This window comes from Sinohyriopsis cumingii, unplaced genomic scaffold (assembly GCF_028554795.1).
Source record: "Sinohyriopsis cumingii isolate HCF-2022 unplaced genomic scaffold, ASM2855479v2 utg000127l, whole genome shotgun sequence".
Classification (NCBI taxonomy): Eukaryota; Metazoa; Mollusca; class Bivalvia; order Unionida; family Unionidae; genus Sinohyriopsis; species Sinohyriopsis cumingii.
In genome coordinates this window covers 4138796-4161133 of record NW_028315871.1, presented here as the reverse complement: position 1 = coordinate 4161133, position 22338 = coordinate 4138796, and positions in this window count along the sequence as shown.

Sequence of the window (22338 nt, the reverse complement as noted above, 5' to 3'; positions counted from 1 at the left end):
GATCTATTGCGGACTTTTTAAGAACATTACGGGGTATATTTCCCTCTTTCTTTTTTTCTTTCGGTGTTTCTTCTTCTGGTGTTTCTTCGGGTATTTCTTCTTCTGGTTCTTTCGCAGTAGCGCCTAGTTCTTCTTCGTCGGCCATTGTAACATAAGGTTCTTGTGGTTCGGTTATAGCGAGTGGTGGTGGCCTCCGTGTTGTAGCAGCCGCTATTTTTGCAGGGAGTGTTTCTAAAGACCTTTTTGTTTGTTTTGTCTCTGCCGCTATCTTTTCAAGCGCACCAAGAACGGGTACAGTTACCACCGTAACATCCTTAGTCGCTTTAGTTACCGGGGCAAATAACTGTTCACTTCCAACAGCAAAATCAGTTTGCATTTGTTGTCGCGTTTGAAGTTTCTCTCTCACTCTGTCTCGTAACGGTATAAACTTTCTAAGCGCTGCTAGTCGCTCTCTGGCTAGCCGAGTAGTAAGTGATTCACCTACCATTATTGCAAATTACTCCGCAAATTTCTAATTTTCCGCCGAGTGTACCATCGGGGGCTCCACGGAGTTTTCGTCTATAATCCTTCTAATGTTTTTGATCTTACTAGAAATCTCCCGGCGTCGTTCATAAACACGTCCGAGTTTTTTTCGTATTATTTCAACGGCAGTGAATAGTCCAATGAATGCATTTGCGTCATTGTGGTACAGGTTCTCATTAATCGTATGTTGTAATCGTTTTATAAAAAAGTACTCGCGGGCCAGGGTAAAACGCCCCCGTTTCGACTGTTCGTTAATAATCTCATAATCGGATAATATTTTTTCACTGTCGAGACCATCAGATAATTCAATTCCTTGATTTTTTAATTTTGAAATCTCAGTTAATATATTATTGATGTCTTGGGAATCCATATTCTTATAAACATCTTATTTCTAATATCAAAAATTTTAATAAAATTTAAGTTTAAAGTTTAATAAAATTATTGGGGGTCATTTTTGACCCCGTTTTTTGTATGGACAGTACAATGCCGTAAATCTCCACTCGAGTGTTGTGGCAGATTGCAGGCATACATGGACAGTACAATGCCGTAAATCTCCACTCGAGTGTTGTGGCAGATTGCAGGCATACATGGACAGTACAATGCCGTAAATCTCCACTCGAGTGTTGTGGCAGATTGCAGGCATATACATATACTTAATTAAGGACATTCACATCTTGGAACCCCAAAACATACATCTCCGGGAGGGAGGCCTAGGGTGACAAACGTCATCGTAGACCGCCCAGAAGATATGCTTGGGGGACATCACTACATGTACTTAATTAAGGATGAATATATTTACAATGAAATGATTGATGGATGATGGGACGGCACAAGACAGCACAAACATAAAACGGCGGGGCGGAACTCTACGGCCAATTCAACCAATCAAAAGCAACCCAATTAAATTAACCCGGTTGCATGATTGTGAACAAAAGACAACCACACGCCCGGGTCAAGAGCGTGGGTTAGTTTTGATTAGTTGAATTGGCTTTCGAAAGCCCCAGGCTTATAACGAGTCATCTTATATATAAAGTGACTAATACAGCGGTGTCAGTCACAAGGTGTGTGTTAATTTGAATTCCCTTGAATCGTTAAACCCTTAAATACTTATTAATGGTGTTTCACGGCATTTAAATGAAACCAAATACTCAAATAAAACATTAAAAAAAAGAATACAGCTGTTAGATAACAGCGTGTATTTCATTAGTTTTCATCGTAAAATGATTAATTAATCGCAACATTAATTGGACTTCAAGGGACGTACCTCTTGTCATGCGACGCTATCACAAAACGAGTTATCTCCCTTTGATGTTATATATGAAAATCGAATTCTGTGACCCGTCTTTTTTGAGATCGCTGTTTTAGTTATATTCTCCGCAACATCTCGAACTGATTTACTACAAATATCGAAGTATTTACCAGCCGCATTCATAGAGCGAAATATTTTTTCTTCGTGCGTTATTGTATCAAATGACTTTACGGGTTTTGCCTTTCTCATCCCTCCTGTTTTTCCAAATTTGGAATTTTGACTCGGTGTAACAGCTCTTAGATTACACAGTCTGTTATTTTGAGGACATCCATCAATGTGATCAATAACGAGACCGTCGTTGATCAGTCCGTTAAACGCTTCATACACCATCCTGTGAATAAGACAGATTTTTTTCCCAGCATTAAATCGCAAGTATCCGTGATTATTTACGGTACCAACCGGCTTCTTCAGTCTACAATTTCTAACAACGCCGTCGCGAGATGCCTCGTAATTAACAAACACAGGGTGAGGTCTGAACTCTTGGTCCATTTGTATAATAATACTACTTGTCTAATTCATTATTTGGTTTAATTATAAACCTTTCAATGTAGTCTTGAGGAGTTTTGATGATTTTGTCTTTGACGGAGTCGGCGGTGGGGTCGATGACGGCGTTTTTTATTCGTTTATCGTAATAACGCTTTAGTTCCCTGTATCGCTTTCCGCCACAATTAATACACAACTGCGATTTTCCTCTTACACCAACGTGGCAAACCAAGCACGGGAGGGGGCCAAGAGAACCATTACGAACGCTTTGTAAATGATACCCGCAGAATTCACCTCTACATGATTTATTGCACGGGGTTATCGACCCAATCATCAACCATTTGCATTCATTCATTATACTATATTCTTTTATTTAAATACTTGTTTTAATTATATGGATGAGTTTGAGAGATTAGCAGCAATTAAGCCCTGGAAAAATATTAAGTTCAATCTCGATAGAGTCCTCAAGGACACACCAAAAGCGTTAATAAACGATAGAACCCTGTTGAATAAAATACGCGATTGTATTAATGAATTCAAGCGTGATGGTGCATCTCATAGTTGGTCAACATTTCGAATTGATGGTGTTGTTGATGCAACCATGAACGACAACCGCGCAGCAATGATAATATCACAACTTGACGGTAAAAAGTATTTCTTCAGAGTAAAATTCATTGTCCGGGTGGAATCAGGCGATTGGATCATACGTGATAAATTTGAACCAGTTCTCAGCGACAAGAAAACAGTCACTGTTAGCCGCGACTCCAAGCCGGGGTTGTTAACCGGAATTGACAGACCATACTATGAACGAGCGTATCCTGAAACAGCAGTTGTTTATGGAATATACCCGTTAAATAAGAAACCCGATATCGGAAAACTGAAACCGATGAAACAGTCAACTGGGATAAATTGTGTAGCAGAACGAATAATAGAGCATTTTACAAATGCATGTCGAGGAAACAAATTGACTGATTTACGACGTAGCAAAATCAACCAGTGGGAACTAACCGTAAAAGAGCGTGGAGCAACCATCAGCGACATAGCGAGATTAGAAACATCGCTGAGATTTCCAATAACCGTTACAACGATAACCGGTGAAGTATTATACGAATCGAAGTATAAATCGAAGGGAGCCCCAATCAAAATTATTGATCATAACGAACACGCATGGACGCCCGCGATCACAATATTTCCACGGGATAGAACAGTAAAGTATATCCCCGAAGAATTCCTGGGAGAACAATTCTCCAAGGACGGTTTTCTCGCGGAGAGGAAACTATTTGATGCTATTGCCTACTTGTGTAAAAACGACCCTGTATCAGTGTGGTTACTTCGCAGCGCTGAAAACGATGCGGATACCTTTGATCAGTTTGTAAGACCAAACGGTGAATTATATCGCACTGAAGCGTTTCACAACAGGATGAAAAAAACCGCCATAGAATTTGAGGAGCATGATGAACAACTGCTAACAAATTGTTTTACGATTCCATCGGTTGCGGCTCATGTTGCAGCAAGGAAAAATGCGTGGAGACCAACGCGCAGGGAATTTCTACCGGATGTACAACCCAGTTGTTTGGAATACTATCACGGTGGACTATGGAACACTGAATACAACCGCGACGCTATGATCTCGGTTGATATGGTTGCCTGTTATCCAGCGAGTTTTCTCGGGTATGGATCCGCCGCTGAGTATTTCAAACGATTTGGACACCCCAGACATGAAATGACTCGTGTTGCTATTAATGGACCACTGCCTGATTTTGATTTAACCGAATTCGCTCGCATAGTATCATTTGAATTCGCGGCAGGACTCCATCGCTGTTGCTATATTTGGATCGGTAGACACATGAATGAAAAGAAGTGGCTGCCAATAGCGCTGCTACGGTATATGATTGATTGTAGCATGCTTGTATCGTTGATTGTCAGTGACGCGATTATATCATATCGGGCGCAGACTGAAGTCTGGTTACCAGAACCGGAGCGTCTAGATAGCATAATTGACGAGTCCAGAAAGCACATTGATGCCGACGAGGAATATATCGTCGAATGGTCCAGGAGGATATTCAACCAACGAAACCGCGAGGCAAAAGATCTCGGTAGAAGAATAATTGGTAAGTTTACACAAGGTGGAAAAAACCACGACTACAAACGATATTGCTCACGGCTGATTATAGATGACGCAGAATATGATTTCGTAATCAAGGACGCAGTGGCAAAAAATAGATACGTGAACTGCAAAACAGCTTTCTTGTCCAATGGAACAAGGTTGGGTACAGTTGTTACCTACAGCGATGGAGACAGCCCAGCATACCCGCATTTGAGGGCGTCTATGCTGGGTTATGCTTGCATAAATTTATTCTCGATGATAAATAAATTTCCCGACACCGCGGTTAGAGTAGCCGTTGATTCGTTTTATGTTGACGTAAAGTACAAGGAAAACGTAGCCGAGTTTACTAGTCCGGACGAGAGTTGGGGTACATGGAGAATTAAAAATGAAATACGACGCGATTATTCCCCGTCAGCGGATGTCACCGTTGAGAACGACTACTTACGCGGTGATAAATTGTCAGAATGGTCTAATGCACCATCGTGTTCTGATCCAATTTGTAGACACAAGACGGTTTATTTAAGCGGCTGTGGCGGGTCAGGAAAGACGACTCGGGCAATTGAATTATTTCGAACGCGGGCAAGTATAATCGTGCTTACACCGACCCATAGACTAGCGCGAGAGATAAAACACCGAAATGTTGACGCCATTACTTATCACAGCTTTTTTCGATACAGCGGCGGTGAGTGGACTCCTGATCGAATGGGGGAAAAATTTATTCCTGAGGTTATCATCTGGGATGAGATATGTACTGTTTCGTTAGACGTTTTACAAATGTTTCTTAAGTGGTTGCTGCGCGCGAATACAGCGGTGATCATGTGTGGCGACCATGGCCAACCACCACCATTTGTCGGCGAGGGTCCACATGATTGGTTAAAGGGTTTTGTAGACTATTATGAAGAAACCGATACTGATTACCGAGCACTTGATGAACAACTGCGCGAGGTTAAAAAATTAATCAGATTACAGCCGGATAGAATTCAGTGTGAAATAATCCGAGAGGTGATTCCGGAAACGCCGTTAAATGAATTCTGGGAAACATGGAGACCAAACGATTTGATTGTAGCGAGTAGAAAGATAGTCAGGGACACACTTCAACGGAAGTTGTTTACGTTGCATAAAGAAAAGTTTCCAACGCGTCCAGTGCCGTTATGTTATAGACCCGCGGAGACACGGCGGCAGAACATTGAAGTTGAAATTCCAGGCCGGACAGAAAAACAAATTCTCGTGCTGAATGACATCGTGCTCGTTGATATCGGTGTCGTCGAGGACGCGCTACGTGCTGATAAATCCCCGTGGACGCTAGGATACGCAACAACAATACATTCCTCGCAGGGACTAACCATCACGGACACAATTGTTTGGATGGTTGATAATCGCATCGAATGGTCGAATCTAGTCTATCTTGCAGTGTCCAGAGTACGAAGGATAAATCAGCTTCGAAGAATTGTTATTGACGAAGCCAGTGACGAAGCCGGCGACAAAGTCACCATCGATGCAAGCGTCATTAATAGAAAACTCTCGGGTTACCGCCAACAGGATAAAAAAAAACAGCAGCGTTTTGATATTGATGCCGAATTAATAATTGCGTTACGACAACAACAGAATAATCACTGCGCGAGTTGTAATTGTATAATGAGTTGGCGTTATTCGGATAAAGACGCTCGCCAATTTACCGTGGACAGGATCGATAACAGTCTCGGTCATGTCAAAAACAATGTGAGGTTGACATGTCTTGAGTGCAATAGACGCAACGGCGCTAGTTAAGACCACGCGGGGGTAATTGAGTATCGTCAGGTATCACTTGTAGTTGCTCGCGTATAAATCCGCGCTGAGGAGCAGTTGAATCCAGTCTATAGATCGGTGGTCTACCAGTTGATCGTGTTATCGTTAATATGTTATGTGTGGTAACACTCCAAATAGGATCAGTAGCTCTTTTTTTACCGCCTTCAAGCTCTCCTGGTTCATACAGATACCTAACAGTGACATCGCCGAGAATCGGCTTGGAAACGCTATCTATTTTTGATCTTTTGGGTATATACTCGTATTTAATCGCGTCGCTGGGCTTCATGTTGATTGCTCGGGTAATCTCGTTATTTAACGCTGCAATTACGCCTGGCAACCTTTTGACCCATTCACGAGATCGTTTTTCTTGGATGAATTCCTTCGCGTATTGATATCCAAATAACCGTTCAGCGAGAGTCCGATTGAATCGTTCAACAATTGCCTGATCACGATGTAGCGCAGTATGACCTCGTCGTATCGCGACGCTATGATGTTTCAGCGTTGATAAAACAGCGCCGCGAAATTCACTACCAGGATCAACTTGTAATAGATTTGGCCAGCGCAGAGGACCTCTTCGATAAATTCTTTCAAACGCAGCGGCTACTTCAGTTGCTGACTTTGTTTTTAACGGCTCCGCTTGTTTGTATCGACTCGCAACATCAACTACGGTTAGTGCGTATTTGTAACCGTTGTCATGCGGCAAAAATAGTATATCAGCCTGATGAACCTCATTAGGTACGCTGACATCAAAGCGCGAGAAGTTGATTTGTTTAGGCGGTGGTAGATAGATTTGCCATATAGCCTGTTTGGATAACCAATTAGCCGCAGTGGCCTTTGTTACCTTTGCAGCGCTTGCAAGCTTACCAATTGCGGCCTTCCCCTTCCAGTATCCTCTCGGAGAATAATAGATGGATTCCATGTTGTTATTAATTACCAGCGCCCATCATTAATTTACCTTTCATAGCCGATTTTACCAACCATGAGGCCAATTTTTCTTTGACGGATTTATCAGGAATAGCATTTAACGCGTGAATTAATTTTACGTCCGCGATATGACGCTGTTGCAGATCGCTACTTTTGTAAGCAACATCATGAGCATGACACGCCTTATCGATAGCGTTTATTGGATACTCACCGGGTTTGGGCTGATTTTGATCATCGAGTCTGATATCTAATCGTGTTCCGGGGCCACAGTAGCTATATCCTGGGAGGTGCTTTTCTCCTGGATACTTTGCCCACGGTGTTCCGGGGAGTTTTAATAACCTGGCTGCAATATCACCTCCTCGCTTTTTTTAAAAACATCTCCGGGTCTAATAGAAATAAATCTAAATTTCTTTGTACCGCATTGTACACACTTACCAGTAAGGGCCGATCTGTTATTTCTTGTTGTAGCGGTTGTCATATAATTTGTGCCAGTACGTACTTCACACAATATAGATCCATAATTTATGTATAGAGATATGAATATAATTGATTTTTCGGCGACTAAAACAAGAGAACCAGTTAAGCATGTTGCAGCGTTACCAAACTCGATCCGGATGATTATCATCGGACCATCTGGATCCGGCAAGACGCAATTGTTACTTAATTTAATAATGAGATGGATGAAGTGGGATAAGTTGTATTTGGTTGCTCCTAGCGTAGATGATCAACGATGCTACGAGGTGTTGAAAGATTTTAACGAGAATGCATCAGCGATCGCTGAAAAAAATGTTATTGAGTTTATTACAGATATCAATGATGCACCAGGTATTGATGATATTGATGGCGACGTTAACAATCTAGTCGTGTACGATGATGTTATGTTAGACAATCAAAAAAACCCAGCTAGGATATTTTCCAGAGGCAGGCATAAAAACACCGACGTGATATATGTCACTCAACGATACACTCAGATTCCAAAAGTAATCAGAGACAACTGCAATATTCTTGCTGTATTCAACGGCGTTGATACACACACGCTACGAAATATTTGGCAGACATGGTGCGGCGGTGACATGGACTTTAATGTTTTTCGAAACTTTTTTAGTCATGCTCAGTCGACCCCACATGGATTTGTAACGATAAATTTACATGATCCTCGGACACGATATCGTATCGGACTTGACCAAATATTCGGTTAGTTGTAAATAATTTTCATTGTAAATAACTCCTTAGCAGCAGGGGGGGGGGCGATGACATCGACGCGGTCGTCGATGTGCTTACCGGACGCTGACGACGCTGGGGATCGACGCGCAGAAGGTGTTAATTAAACCAAATGACGATTGGACGATCCCCAACGACGTCGTCGTTTTTTTTTTACCAGGCGCTGACGACACTAGATCGTTGAGTGCAGAAAGTAATAATTAAGCCAAATGACGATTGGACAAAATGTCCGATTCGCCCCCTCTGCTGCTGGCACTACTTTCTTTTTGTCTCCAAAGCAAAGGGCAGTCAGTTGCCAGTTTAACAGAACAATCATGTTTTACTCACCTTACTTATTGGCAGTCGATGTGTGCATTGAACACTTCCAGTTATCCAGTAATTAGTCATGTATTGTTTAACTAATCCTACCTGAACTGACCATTTTCCATTATTGACTGCCGCAACCAAAGTGACAAATAACATGTCATATTTACGCATATTTCCTATTTATTCATACCAGATAAATACTGGATTTTAAGCATAGATTTTGTATCTTGCTGAATTATTGGGGTGGTGACCACTACCCCTGCAGCCATTCTCTGACACCTTTGTAGTGCCTACTGATTATGTGGTCTTGCATCTAGGTTAATGTCATCAGCGTATTGAATGAGTTTTATTTTTAGCAATGCCTATGCATATCATAAGCCAACCATTCATCTGCCTTTTCTAACCACTCAGAATTGGCATATGGAGTTGTATCATCAAGATCTTGGATAAGTTTGGTAATGAATGCGATCCAATATATTACTGATGAATAATGCAAGTGTATACAGATGGTATGAAGGTGATACAGTGACACCAATAACTGAGGTCTATACTTTGCCAGTCATTGAGCTAAAATTAGGTATTAATAATAACACAAACATGCCAGATCTCCCAATTTAATCGGGAGTCTCCCAATTATGTGTAGAAAACCCAACGGCATTGAGTGGGTGGGAATTTCTTCCATTAAAACAACATATCAAAGATTATCTTTTTCAAGTCAGTCTATGCCAAGAGCAAGTAACAGATGAAGTGTCTTATACATAAATTGAAATTTCTCATTTTTTTTAATATACTTTGATATATATATATATATATATATATATATATATATATATATATATATATATATATATATATATAATAAAGCTATTATTTTCTGAATAAGAAAAACTTTTAAAAACTGATGTCATTAATAGATTATAATGGTTGTGGACAAGTGTGTGATATAATCCCATTTTACTCGCACTTTAAATTGCCAGTCAACACTTTTTTCTTTTTCCATACTATTCTTTTCTATATTCAATTCTGTGAATGCCATCTTCTAAATTTGCTGTTATTAGGAAAAGCAACAAGAAGGATGGTGTATTAGTTCTGAAATAATGTATTAAATGTACATGTATTGTCAATTAATTTTCAGGGAAAGGCCTGATAATGGTAAGTGATGCTATTATTATATCCATTACCATATATACATATATTATTAATATATTTAATTTGCCTTGTTTGTTAATTTTGTTTTCATATTTAATTAAATGCTAATTTAACACAACATTGCATGTTGGACTTAACTTTGTCGAAAATCAAGTTTATTTTTTATTTGACCTGAATTAATGATTTTTTTTAAAACTTGTATTCTGTAAACAACTATTATGTAGCTAGTATATTCTATGTGTGTATGGGTTTAAGATCAGGATCATTATTAAAGTAAACATTCTTGTTTGGGTCTGGGTCTAGGTTATTGGAATTTCAGTAGTTTACCTCGTGTACCTGACATTGTCCAGGTTCTGTATTATAATTGTATCAATATAGTTAAATGACTAAGATTTGATCTTGTAAACTTTATGAACCTTCCAAAAGGAGATTTCCCAATTTTATTATTTTTTATAGTAAATGCTAATTGTGACCTGAGATCAAGTAGAAGACTATATAATCTTATTACTGGAAAAACAAATCATTCATGCTTTAAGATCTAGCAGAATCAATATATATATATATATATATATATATATATATATATATATATATATATATATATGTGTGTGTGTGTGTGTGTGTGTGTGTGTGTAAATTGTTTGGAGTGAAATGATTATTCGATATATCGAGGCATCAATACTTTTGATGTAATGATACATAGTGATATAAGTGGTGGAAAATCAATGTAAAATGATACTTATTGTATACAAGTTACTTTAACCTTCATCAGTCATAATAAATTTTATTTACCTTTTGCCTTGTTATTCTTTAAAATGAGAATTCATCTGAGACAGCAGTTGCAGGCACATGTACCCTTGTTTGTGAGTAAAAATGAAAAATATGTGACAACACTCACTCGCCATCTACAAATTAACACCAATTGTCTTGGTTCATAATATTGCCTCACCCAACAGCAAATCTCTTACAAATGCACCAGCTACCACATACAGACCTTCTAAAGAAGGGAAGACCATTAAGTTGATATGTGTATCGATAATGTATCATATAAAAGGCTGATCTTCATGAGTCATATCAAAACTTGGCACAGGTTTATCATTTCACCACTAAAAATTGTAATCTCTAATGGCAATTACCAGATATTTCAGAATGTAGCGATATAACTGAAATTTTATTATAGCTACATTAAAAATCAAAATCACACATACAAGGCCAGTCGCTTTACAGTACACATGCAGTAAGCATTGAACTAGTTTAAATTTGTGATTATTCAGTCTTCATGTTTTCTGCAGGGTTTAGTTGTTTGTTTTTTTTAAAACAGAGGCAGTTGTCATCAGAGGATTAGTTTATATGTGTAAATGTTAAGATAAATTTACATTGTTCAAGAAATGCTAAATGACATAATCAAAATAAAGACCTCCAGTTCTTGCTGTCTCAGCCTTTTCATATACGGTCTTCATTCATTGGCTGTACAGATATTAATCAGTCATGTTGACCAGTCCACATGTCCAGCTTTGAAAAACCTCATGAGTTTTACTGTATATGTACTTGGAGAGCCAGAAGTTGGGCAAGGCAATGTCACTGATCCTGTAAGATTGCATAGAGGCTTCATTCACAAGTTACAACATATTGTTCCGGATGGTACTCAGCTACTATCTAAAAAGGCTTTCTTATTCTGTTTAGAGCTTGCTGAGGTACCTTTACAGCAATTCTTGCTACTCTTGTGCAACTTAGTAGTGACGGTATGGTTGCATTATTAAACTATTCAGAGCAATTGACATTTGATATCGAACAGGGTAGGGTAATCTTCTGAATATGATGGAAGTTGCTTATTGTGGTAGTGGAATGCCAACATCATTTTCTTCTTGTAGTGGCACTCAAGGTAAAGCTGGTGCTTGAGACGCTTACACATGGCCTTTATGACCCAGTTGACCTTTCTAATCTTGGTGATTGGCTTGCTGATGCCAAATATCACCTCTACAACTGAATCAAGTTAATTTTGGACCTAAGACCAGTGAACTCAGTGATTAACACACCACTGTATTCATCCTTAAACTTATTCGTGACCTGCTTGTTGTCTGGACTATGAAGGAAGTACATCCTTCACCAAGTTATTGTTGATGTCTGTTGTCTAAATATTGAGCAGAAGACTCATCAACTATGTAGATGAGCTGTGCCTTGTTGCTTTAGCTGAACTGGCTGTTGTATAAGTCATCTATTAGGACCTTACTTTAGTTGACAGACATTCACATGTAGATGATTATGTTAAGCTTCTGGTTGGCCTCCGTGCTGTGGCCCACCCACCCCACAAACTATAATACCGTTGAAGATTTTCCATGACTGGAAAGTGAGGCTGGCTATAAGCTGGGAGTGCTTGTGATCATCTCCATCAGGGCACACAAGATATACCCAAATCTGTTTCTGCAGGTTCTCCATGATCTTCCTGTAGACCGAATTGTTCACAAATATGAAGACGTCCTTAGACTCCAATATAGATTTGACATTGGTTCATGGCATTCTTGCACTTTCTGTCTTCAACTCATTGATATGCATCTTAGTCATAGTCCATAAAACATCTATCTCCTTTTACTAGTGCTTAGAGTAGATGGATAAATGTAGTAGTCACCCTCACCTAGGGAAGAGTACTGGCTATTTGGAAACACCAGGGCTCATCATGATGATATAGAAAACGTTGCATGGACCCTGGTCAGCAATTATGTGTCAGTGGTTTTGTTCCATTTTAGTGGCATGGCATTCCTCTGGCACACTTAAGGCCATGAAATCCACATAGATTATGTATGGCAGTTTCTTGAATTTCAGAGTGTTCTTAACCTAATACTCATGTGAAAAGGTTTTTACCTGCCTTGGCAGTCTTTGGTGTTGTCTTTTAACAGGTCTGCCTGGTTGAAGATATGCAGCCACTGGCAGAAATGCTGCCAGGGCACATGTGTGATTCATGTAATCTTGGCATCCGTCCATCTACGGGAGACGATGGCATAGCTCCAAAGTACACTTTTGCTTATCCTTCTTTTTAGCTCTCTTTTCAGCTTGCTTTATTCTTCTCTTTTCCTCTGCGTTTTGAACTCCCTGCCTGACAGCTAGACGCCAGCTGGAACGGTTGTTTGCACAGCTCTCCCAGTCGTTGACATTGATGTTTGCTGTCTTCATATCCTTCTTGCAAACATCTTTGTAGCGCAGATGTGGTTGTCCAGTTGGTCGTGCACCTTCTGCTAACTCCCCATATAACAGGTCCTTGGGAATGTGACCTGGGTCCATTCTCTTGACATGGCCGAGCCAGCGAAGGCGCCTCTCACTGAGTATGGAGAACATGCTGTTCATGTTGGCGTGTTCTAGAACCTCTGTGTTGGATACTTTGTCCTGCCACTGGATGTGCAGAATGCGCCGCAGACATCTCAGGTGGAAGCTGTTGAGTTTCCTCTCGTGTCTTGCATAGGTGGTCCATGTTTCGCTGCTGTAGAGAAGTGAGCTGAGCACGCACACTTGGTAGACACGCAGTTTGGTCTTCTCTGTGAGGTTGGGGTTGTTCCAGACCCTCTGGTTAAGTCTGGCCATCACTGCTGCTGCCTTGGCAATCCTGCCGCCCACCTCAGAATCAATGGAGAGTGAGCTGGAGATGTTAGACCCGAGGTATGTGAAGTTCTCGACAGCTTCCAAATTGTACCCATTGATGGAGACAGAGGGAGGGAAGTCTGTGTCCTGTGCCATGACATTCGTTTTCTTCAAACTGATGGTCAGTCCAAATTCCTTACATGCACGGGAGAGGCAGCATACCAGCTGCTGAAGTCCATCTTCCGTGTGTGATGTCAAGGCTGCATCGTCGGCAAAGAGCAATTCGCGGATGAGTACCTCTGTGACTTTAGTCTTAGCACGGAGACGGGCGATGTTGCCGTCAGCCCTGGTATGGATGTACACTCCCTCACTGCAGTCCTTGAATGCGTACTGGAGAAGCATGGAGAAGAAGATGGCAAAGAGCGTCGGTGCAAGGACACACCCTTGTTTGACTCCGCTGATGACAGGGAATGCTTCAGATGTTGCGCCATTGAAGCACACTGTGCTTTGCATGTTCTCGTGGAACGACATGATGACAGCAAGCAGACGTGGGGGTCAGCCGATCTTCTGCAGGAGTCTGAAGAGTCCACTCCGACTAACCATGTCAAACGCCTTCGTCAGGTCTATGAAGGCAATGTAGAGGGGCATCCGCTGCTCGCGACACTTCTCCTGCAGCTGACATAGTGAGAAGATCATGTCTACAGTTGACCTGCAGGCTCGAAATCCACACTGGGACTCTGGGTAGACGCGGGAGGCTGGGATCTGCAAGCGCGCCAAGGCAACACGGGCGAAGGCCTTTCCGACGATGCTGAGGAGGGAGATGCCCGGATAGTTGTTGCAGTCGCTACGGTCTCCTTTGTTTTTGTACAAAGTGACTATGTTGGCGTCACGCATGTTCTGTGGGGTGTATCCCTGTTCTCAGCAAAGGCAGAGGAGTGTGTGTAGGGGCTGGAGCAGTGCTGGTTTTCCGCTCTTGAGGACTTCAGGCAGAATGCCGTCGCTTCCAGGAGCCTTCCCACAGGCAAGGCAATCGATGGCTTTTCTGAGCTCTTCCAGGGTGGGCTGTGTGTCTAGCTCCTCCATGGCAGGCAGGTCTGGAATGGCGTCCAGGGCAGTTCGAGTGACTTTGTTTTGGGTTGCATATAGCTTGAGATAGTGCTCAACCCATCGCTGCAGTTGTTTCCCCTGGTCTGTGATGATTTCACCCGTCTTGGACTTGAGGGGGGCGGTCTTGTAGCTGGTGGGGGGGGGGGGCTGTCGCCTTTTTGATACCCTCATACATTCCTCTTGTATCCCCGGTGTCAGCAGCTGTCTGTATACTGTTGCAAAGGTTCAGCCAGTAGGTGTTGGCACAGCAGCGGGCGGTCTTCTGGGTGTTATTCCTTGCAATCCTGAGGGCTTGTAGTGTTCTGAGGCTAGGTGCAGCCTTGTATGCCAGGAAGGCTTTCCTCTTTGCCTCAGTCACGGGCTCCATCTCCTCCCAGTTTGCCTCGTACCAGTCGACATTCTTTCGCTCCCTCTTCCCGTAAGCTGTGATGGCTGAATTGTACACAAGTCACGGATATGGGACCACTTGGAATCAATGGTGTCATCAGGTGTTACTTTGGTGAGGGCTTCCTTCAGTTTGCTGATGAACTGCTGTGTTTTCTCTGGGTTGCTTGCACAGCAGGTGTTGATACATGGGTGACCCCTCTTCTTGGCGTGGTGCAGCTTCTTGGGTAATATTCGCACCTTGCTGGCCACAAGGGAATGGTCCGTGTCACAATCGGCACTGTGGTAGCTGCAGGTAAGGAGGACACTGGCCAGTTCTACACGCCTGGTGATGACGAGGTCTAGCTGGTGCCAGTGGCGTGAACATGGGTGTCTCCACGGCACCTGGTGGATCTCCTTGCATTTGAAGAAAGTGTTGGTCACACATAGGCTGTGGGAGCAGCACATCTCCAGCAGTCGCTGACCATTCTCGTTGATCTTGCCCCTTCCGTAAAAGCCGAGACAGGTGGACCAGGCCTCATGGTCAGCTCCCACTCTAGCATTGAAGTCTCCTAGTAAGTAAAGGCTTTCATTGTTGGGGATACTGGATATTGCCTGATCCAGAGCCTCATAAAACTTGTCTTTCTCCTCGTAGGTGGAGTAGAGGGTTGGGGCGTACACACTGAAGATGTTGACCGGGCCTAAGGATGTTGACAGCCAGAGGGCAAGGATTCTCTCAGTACCTGATGATGGAGGTTCAGTGAAGGCGATTAGCGTGTTCTTGACGGCAAAGCCTACACCATGCTGCCTAGGTTCATCCAAGGGCTTCCCCTGCCAAAAGAATGTGTAATTGGCTTCCCTGATGGTGCCGCTGTCAGCCAGTCTGGTCTCCTGGAGGCAGTTAATGTTGATGTTCAGTTGGGAGAGTTCTCTGTCAATGACGGCAGTCTTCCATGCATCGTCGATCTGCTGTAGGTCAGTGGTCAATCCAGGACACATGGTCCTGATGTTCCAGGTTGCAAAACGAAGAGTTGGAGTCTTTTTATTTCTTCTTTTAGTCTTTCCTGGTGCAGAGTTTTGTGGCCCACTTGTCGAGATGGTTCTCTAAGCTCCACGCACCCAGTGAAGCAGGCAGGCCATGGCGGGCAGCACCTTACTGACTGGGGGCTGCCCAGCTTGAGGCAGGCGGTAGCTGTCCAGTGAGACCTGATGATCTCTCCCACCGTCAGAAGTAACCCCTGGCGCCAAGCTCTACGCCAATCGAGCTTTGAATTAGAACCGGTAAACTGCTACTTCTCGTGTTGTGCCGACACCGTACGACGACGCTGGAGTGTCCTCTCCAGTGGAGCTATGAAGCCTGGGCAGGGTGGTATGGAGAATCAGCTGTTGCCCATGTAGCAGATCCCACCTCTCCACGCAGCTGGTGTGCCCAAGGGAACGACAAATGCCGATACAGCTTGGCACCAACGGCGTCGCAGGAGTTGCCGGAATGATGTTGAAGTCAATGTCATACCGCCTTAGGGACTCCATCTCCGGATTTTCTGTCGGGGTTTACTCCCTTAGCCTTTCCCATGAGTGGGTATAGCCACAAGGCAGCAGAGGTTTGGAATCGGAGTTTTCCTTCTCCTAGATGAGCTACCATCCAAGGTTTACGAGTCCCATCTACCCGAAGCAACTGGTTTTAAGGCGCCAGTGGGCCGCCTTCACCCCTTCTCCTGTTAGTAGAAAACATGGTCTGCCGGGCTTCAAATCTAAGCCACTCGCGAAGGCCAGGAGCTGGAATTTAGTTGACAGAGGCAGTAAGAGACGCAGTCCGTATGGGGCATTTTGGAGGATTGGGGCGCTTGTCTCCCACTCCCACCCCGGGCAATGTCAACCTTAGACCACCCTGTAGTGTATAAGAGAGTTTGGTTGTCAGCGTAATTGATATAAAAACTAGGCCTAGCTACTGATGCCTTTATGAATACATTTTGTTACAACACTAGAACTAACCGGGCTAATGTGAGGGGCATTTTTAAAAAAAAAAAAAAAAATATGGTATGGTCAGTCAATGTACCTCTTAAATAATCACAGGGCAAAGTCATTTTCGCTTTCCTAACACAAGAAGGCGAAGTTAACATTTTTAGGCAACTTGTCACCCACTTAATGAATGGCATTTTGTCTAAGTCTCAACATGTCTTGATTATGAGGTCATGTGGACTGCTTATTCCGCTACACTCAGAAATGAACACAGTAACGAAAGCTAAAGTTGTTTATTTGATGTACGTTTATAAATGACCACATGTACATCTCTGGGTCTTTCTGCCTCTGAATTCAATCATTGTAAATATCAGTACATTTTCCCATGTGGCCGCCAGTCAAAGCCTATGAACTTGCCACCCAGCTATTGCATTATGTTCTTTTTTATGTACTCTTATAAAATGGCAACACGTATGTACATCAAGGGGTGTTTCAGTCACTGAATTCTGTCATTGTTAATATCAGCACAGCTAATTGATCAACACATTTCCCACAAAGCAGGTGGCTGAAGCAGGACTGGCAAGTCTTTGAATTTTGCCGCACACCTATTACATGCGTACAGATGACTTTTGCCTCAGTGATTTTCTGCATCCCAGATCAAACATTGGCATCCAAATACGCGTAATTAAGCATTTCCGAGATCTCTGCATACCTGTACATAATGCCCTGAATTGTGTTGCAAAGTAAAAACAAAAGGTCTTTTTATGGGACTCCATCTTGGGAAGCCAAGGTTCCAACTTTTTTTCTTCAATGAAAGAGTCCAGGACCCCAACTTCCAAAAATCCAGAGGAGATTCATGTAATATCTCAACAACTAAGTTCACACACTTGTAAACCAGTGATGTGTGAGAACTCTTGCAAATTAGGTCAGGCATATCAAAATGTATCTTGCATAGTATACAATTTTTATTTAGCTTTTAAAATTGAATAAATTAGAACTTAACATGAAATAAAAAATAAAGGTATTTATTCCAAATATGTCCTCTGAAGATGTATGTTAATACAAAATGATGTCTGGAAATTCTTCTAATTATTTATAACTTGAACACATTTGTTCTAGAAAGATTTTGCATATGATGCCCATTCCTTTCATTTCCATGTGTGAACTTTGGTCCATTTCCAGAAGGAGAGACTATAGTCAAGCATGGCTGGCTAGAAAATTACTGATTGTTTTAACTTAAAGTCAGTGGTGATGTGAATAATATTAAGCTCAGTTTAATGCTTATACAACTAGAGGGGATATCTTTTGTGGTTTTGATTGTAATATACCATATTTCATGTATTTATTCCTACCCTTCAGTTTTTCGTACACAATCCAGTTATCAAATTAGTAATTATTTAAATTTATCATATTTTTTCGTGCATATCACTTTGTATTTTTCGAAAAATCCTTTAAATTATTGGACATAACATTTATAAGAAGATTTAATTTTGCGAAAAAGATCGATGATACCATATAGCCATTATATTTTTACAAAAATTAGTAATAAATTGTTGTTGAGAAAATACAATGATTGATGCATATACTCTCATATTGTCATTACAATATATAATGGTGTCATTAACTGGACAAAGACTTCTTGGAATATAATCTCTAATTATCATTAATTAGTTCTCCTTCTTAAGTCCATCACCGTAACAAAACACCATGTGCATTTCAAAATGAGTTTGGAAGCTTGATGTTTTCTTATTAAACAAAAATTATATCTGAGTACATGCTAAAGTGAAGGCCACAGACCATTATTGTCATACAAAAATAAATTATAAAAACCTTGTCTTTTTCTATCGTCAATTTGAAAGCCATGGACTCCTTTCAAATTCGATTCGTACATATACAATCTTTTAAGTGCTTCCACTGTTTTGGCTTGGATATAATTAACATTTTGTTATAAACGTATTCTACAATATACCTCTCTATTGTTATTTTTACTGGTGAGTTTGAATAAATGTAATGTGTATGATCGCTGGTCTTTACAACATCTGCTCTATGGACAATGGCTTCAATAGCACATTGACAGATTTTCATTTTCCTAAAGAGAGCCCATTTCCATACTTGCAGCCTTGCTAATTTGACCTCTTCTGTTGATTCTTGCCCCCTATCTACTTTCAACTGGAATAACCAAAGCTCTGAGTATATTTGAGTGTAAATAACACTGCATAGCCATGTGGTTATTCTAACAATGCATATTGTAATTAAAACAAGAATGAATTGTTGATTTAGAGGTGCTCATTGATAATGGACTATAGTTGTGTGAGGATTATCACAGTTGTCAGGTAATTGGAAGTATTCCTTTTTTCTCTTTGCAAAACCTACTATTAAAAACTGCCCTGAGTAAATAGTCTTGTACATAGACAAAATTTTGTTTCATCTCTCTCTCTCTCTCTCTTACACACACACACACACATGCTCATCTGCATTAAGTAAAATGTATTTTTAAGTTCTTTATATTTTTTTTTGTAATTTGAAAATGAGGTTGTGACTGTAAGAATACAAGTTGCTCTTAGTTTCTTGACGTGGACTCGGATTGTTGCATACAGTTTACCAATAAATAATACCCATACATGTTCCAACCATGTTAATAATTTTGCCAACATTGCACACCATAAAACCTACAAAGAAGTATGCTCTAAATGCAGACGAGCTTGCACACTGAGACATGATGCTCTCTCTCTAGGCTAAAAACAAAACGAAAATCTTTTTATTGTACTTTTATTTCTATTGTAATTGGATTCTTGACTTGAGAGCAAAATGAGACAGAAAATATACATTTTATTTTGTTCCTTTGTACCGTTTGCTTGTTGAGTAAACATGGATTCCATAGAACTTGATTGGGTATAATCCCATTATTTTTCGTACAGTCTGTACCACAAAAAGGTGATTATTTATATTACATATAATTTTTCGTACACTGAAATTAATAATTATTTTTTTGTGTATGAAAAATTACATAAAGTATCGTAGTCCTAACAGAATGGAGAAAGAGAAGAAAAGATATCTAAGTCTTAGCTGCAAATGTTTTTTATGTTCCTCTTTAATTTATCTAAACCACCCATTGATATTGGTAAATCCAACAAATGCAGTATCTTTTTCATGATGAAAAATCCATAAGATATCATCCTTTCCTCTAAAAATAAATTCATAATCGTCAGAATAGCCAGTGATATCTAAATTTCTTGTAAAACTTAATATGATGACCGACGTGTGGTATAATCAGACTTTTTAGGTTCTGGTGGCGCTGGTGGCGCTACCGGTGCAACCTCAGGCCATCCTAGAACGGTTCTTATTGAACTCGCACAAATATCAACAACATAATTTGACCTTACTTCGATGACCGAAGTTAGCGTTGGTTCGTATGCGGATATTTTTATTCCTGGTTCTTCTCCGGTTATATTTTTTATTCTACGTGTTACGTCATCATTAATCTGTTCGATCTGGTAACTACCTGTTGGTATTCCAACAACAGTCCAATCGTGTACTCCGTCAGTGTTATTTTTATTTGCAAAAACAAGAGAATTATTTGATAATAATCCACCAAATGATTTAGATCTAACATTGGGCCAGCTGTAGTAGACTCGTAACTGCGATAACGCTATTTCATTAATGGAAATAGGTATTGGAAAATTAATACTAAATTCCAGCTCGCCGAAATCATCGTGGTTTTGTGTGGTGTTGTGTTTGTCACGATCTGCTGAAGTAATTCTGTCATTATTATTATCTGTTGCTTTAATCGTTTTGTAAATTTTTATCGTCATGAAAAATTCAGTGTCAGATATGTTTCCATCGCTAAGACTTTCTGATAAGGACGAAGATAATTTTGAATATGCGGCCGTTGCTGTATTTAATTTAGTTAGGTAATCGGATAATTTTTCACTAGTGCATGAAGATATTTTTTTTTGCAATCATATTAAGAACACCTGCAACCATTGCAGCGCTGGAAACGCAGATAGTTACTGTTATCGGTGCCATCATTGTCATCGCGGATAATATTATTCCCACACCAGCAACGGCCGCGGATACCGAATAAACAACGTCAATGATAACTAACCGGCATTGATATTTTTTTTATCTTTATTGAGTACGCGTCGATGGTATTTTTCAACGATGACTGCCACGCACGTGCTTGATTATACCTGTACTTGAATGCGTTCATTATATTTTACACGGTGAATAATTGAGGTGATTCGGTGATAAATTCTATAGCCCACCAGTATGATGTTGGTGTTGTAAATTTTTTTTTTCCCTTTCAGGAACAAAAGGTTCTAACGCACATATTTCTTCGACGTTTTTATTCATTAAAATAGTTAAAAAACCGAGAAAACTGTTGGTGGGATGTCGCCAGTCATATTCTTTTGTTATCATTCCGAATCTTGTCTTAGAAAATATATATAACCGGTACACGCCAGTAACTGTTGCGGTGTATTTGAAAGTATTATTTTCTGGCGTCCATGTTGATAATCCCGTCGCGGTGATAAATATCATGTTTTTAATCTGTGATGATGTTACCGTCGGTGGAATCTTAATAAAGCCGGTTTTCTCGATAATTCCAGGAAGTAATAAGCTGGTTCCTTCAATTAGATCAATGGCGGTGTTAATATCAGTATGTTTTTTGTTAATTTCATTTATTTTTTTAGTTGTTTCAGTGATAGTTTCATCGATTTTTCTGGTATTTTCATCAGCTCTTGCAGTAGTTTCCATGGCAGTTACATTAATCTGTCTAATAGCCTCATTTTTATTTCAGATAGCTTCAGCAGTGTTTCTAACAGCTTCAGCTGCGTTTTCATTAATTCTTCTAGCATCTTCATTAGTTACTCTGATATATTCTTGAAGAGTATTAAAATCACCTACGTGAGTGTTATATCCTGTTCGTCGGATTATATCAGCTAATTTAATATTACTCGTTTTTAGTTTTCCATGCTGATCCTGAAAAATAACGACCTTGTCAGGATCTATTCCTGATATCGCTAAAAGATTATTTTAACGTCGTCCTTTGTTGCATATTTAGATAAATCAATACCAACGGGAGATTCTTTAGCATTCGCAATAACAGAGTTCTTCTGTAAATGTCAACCATTATAATAATGATTGATTTAATTTATCAGATGTGTACTCGTGGACGGTTCTATGATATGGTTTATTTGATTTAGATATCGCTGCAAGAACATTAATTGCTTCATGGCCGCATATAGGAGGAACGGTTAACATCTGAGTTGGTAACGTTGAATACCACGTTGGTGTATTTAATTGCGCCACATAATTTAGAAACTCACACGGTGGCGCTAACCCGTACGAGTCAGCGTAAACAATTTCACGCGGATTAATAGCGTAAGCAATCCAATGTGTACCCGGTCTGACACTGTCATCGAGATTTATAATTCCGGTTTCATATTTGTTTGGATGCACCGGTAATTGATCTCGCATAAATACGCCTCTGAAAAACTTTATTTTTAGTTTTTTAGCGGCGTCGATTAAATCA